The sequence below is a fragment of the Salvia hispanica genome, chromosome 1, assembly GCF_029641045.1.
Source record: "Salvia hispanica isolate PSC_SH4W2 chromosome 1, Shi_PSC_v1, whole genome shotgun sequence".
NCBI lineage: Eukaryota > Viridiplantae > Streptophyta > Magnoliopsida > Lamiales > Lamiaceae > Salvia > Salvia hispanica.
In genome coordinates this window covers 54685094-54687584 of record NC_142692.1, presented here as the reverse complement: position 1 = coordinate 54687584, position 2491 = coordinate 54685094, and the positions used below count along the sequence as shown (strand labels likewise).

Here is a 2491-nt window from a genome sequence, read left to right as displayed (position 1 = left end):
GATCTCAAACCAATTTTCTACACATTTCTCGTCCAGTAGCATGTTGATGGATCCTCAGACACTACAAAAAAAGTCAAATTACCAACGGAATTACCAACGGAAAACTATTCGCTAGGAATTACTAACGGAATATTCCGTCGCTAATTTTTTTCATTTTTTAATTAATGTATATTCCGTCGGTAATTCCATTGGGAAAAAAAATTACCGACTAGTTCCTTACCGACGGACATTAATTGTCCATCGTGGTGGACTTGACGTCGCGGTGGATGTTTCTGGACTTGACGTCGCGGTGGATGATGGAGTGCTTTCTGCCACTGTGGAGGTAGTCCAGTCCCCTGGCGGCCCAAGGCAGATCTGGAGGCACTGCTTCCACATTAAGGGTGGATTGTCGGAGTTGTAGATGTGGTCGCGGAGGCTGCCATGAGCCATGTAGTCGTATACCAGTATCATCCCGCCCTTGTCATCGCAATAGCCGATGAGGGGGACCAGGTTCCGGTGGCGAAGCTTTGAGAGCATGTCGATATCGGTAAGGAACTCTCTAGCGCCTTGGTTGGAAGTGGAGTTGAGCCTTTTGATTGCAACGGTTGTGGCTGCGTTGTCGATGAGGCATTTGTAGACATTGCCAAAGCCTCCCCTGCCGATGACGAAGTTGTCGTCGAACTTGCGGGTGGCAGTTTTGATCTCGTTGAGGGAGAAGTATCTGCATATATCTGAAGTTAGGGAGATGGCTGATCCACTAGTTCCCACAGTGGACCTTGACTTGGTCACACTCGTGCCAGTATCCTTCAATTTCCGTAGAACCAATAAAAACATAGCTGCAGCCACCACAACTACGCCGATAACACTCCCTACTACCGTGTAAATTACAACACGGTTTTTCTTCGATGGAGGGTTCACCGCTGCTGACGCCAGTGGTGAATCGGTCAAGAGTTCATGGTTGGATGCTCCAAAACTTCCTCTTGAATCATTAAGTTTGAAAATTTCCAAGCCGTTTAGCATAGCACTAATATATCTTGGCCGTCTCTGAAGGTTAGGCCCCAAAGGTAGCCGCAGATTTTGCTTTCCACAATTTCCATCATCAGGAACCCATGTTATGTAATCTCTGGAGATGGGAATATCAGGGCCGCCGGCCAAGTAGATGACATCGATCTCAGCATCTGTCGTCTGATCATTGTTGATATTTATTGAAAACACTCTCTCATTTGCCTTTTCTATTCCACGCCCAAACTCACTGAAGTGGGAGCGAAGCAGATAGTAGAATCCAGAATCAACCTAAAATCCACACTCTAAACTTGTGCTGAGGTTCATCATTGTTCTAGCAGATACATATACTTGAGGCGGATCAGTATAGGGAGGAGTATTGCGGGTGTAGTTGATCACAAATTGCTCTTTATGCGGCGTCCACCCATAGCCGTGTTGCTGATTAATTGAATATAAACCCTAAACCCATCATGTATTTCACGTAAAACCATAACCATAATAGGATCGAAATATACCTTGGCGATCCATAGCGGAAGCGATTGGGGAAGACGGAGAGAACTTCCTCGGGCTTTCTTTGACGTAGTAGCGCAACTCCAACTCCAAGGATTTGTTTCTCTCTCTTTCCCTCGTTTATGTGTTCTCTGTAATGTGTGTGATTTGATGGAATCACCACACTTGTATTTATAGGCATAGAGAGGACAAACCATAATTATAAAACATTAAAGTCCTTTCCACCAAAGTGGCTATATAATAATATGGACGATTCTTTTGCATTAATATAACCTTATTAATTTGATTCAAATCATATGAAATATATAGTCAAATCGGTAATGACTAATTGGTCAATAATATGAATCAATCTGTGTAGTCACACCCATATATATATTCTCATTTGATTGCCTACGTAGTGCTAATCAAATAGTTATATATATACACGTATATTTTCTTTATTAATAGAAATCAAATATTCTATTTATGGTGATCGACTACTAATTGATTTTGCCAATTAAATGGCTAATTAATCACGTACTAAGAAACGTCCCATTCAAATATATATTAATAGCTAATTGATAGCTAATTTATTAGAGCATCTCCAACAGCGGACGTCGCGGTAAGACGTCGCGGAAGTCCTACCCGACGTCTGCCATTGTGGAGCAAAAGGTTGGACACGCCCGTCCCATTAGCCCGTCGGATGTCCTCGGATATCCTCGCGACGTCCTACCTGACGTCCGCCATTGTGGAGGGGGTCGGACGTCCCGGTCGGACATCCGAGTTAAAATTTAATTTTTTTTAAACTCTATAAATACGGCTCTATATATACGGCTCGTTAAATTTCGTAAATTTGAAACGTATAAATTGAATAATTGTGATTTTATTTTACTGCGGGAAGTCCTAGTGGAAGTCCTACATTGTGCAGTGGGATGGGAAGTCCTAGTGGGAAGTCCTAGTGACGTGGCATGAGGTTTTTGTGGAAAGTCCTAGTGGGAAGGGTGCCACCGGAGATGCTCTA

At 43.2% G+C, this 2491-nt stretch overlaps 1 pseudogene; it reads right to left on the bottom strand.

Annotated features, from left to right (window-relative positions):
- Positions 1-216: 216 nt before the first annotated feature.
- Positions 217-2217, bottom strand: LOC148934165 (putative receptor-like protein kinase At5g39000 pseudogene; annotated as a pseudogene).
- Positions 2218-2491: the final 274 nt, after the last annotated feature.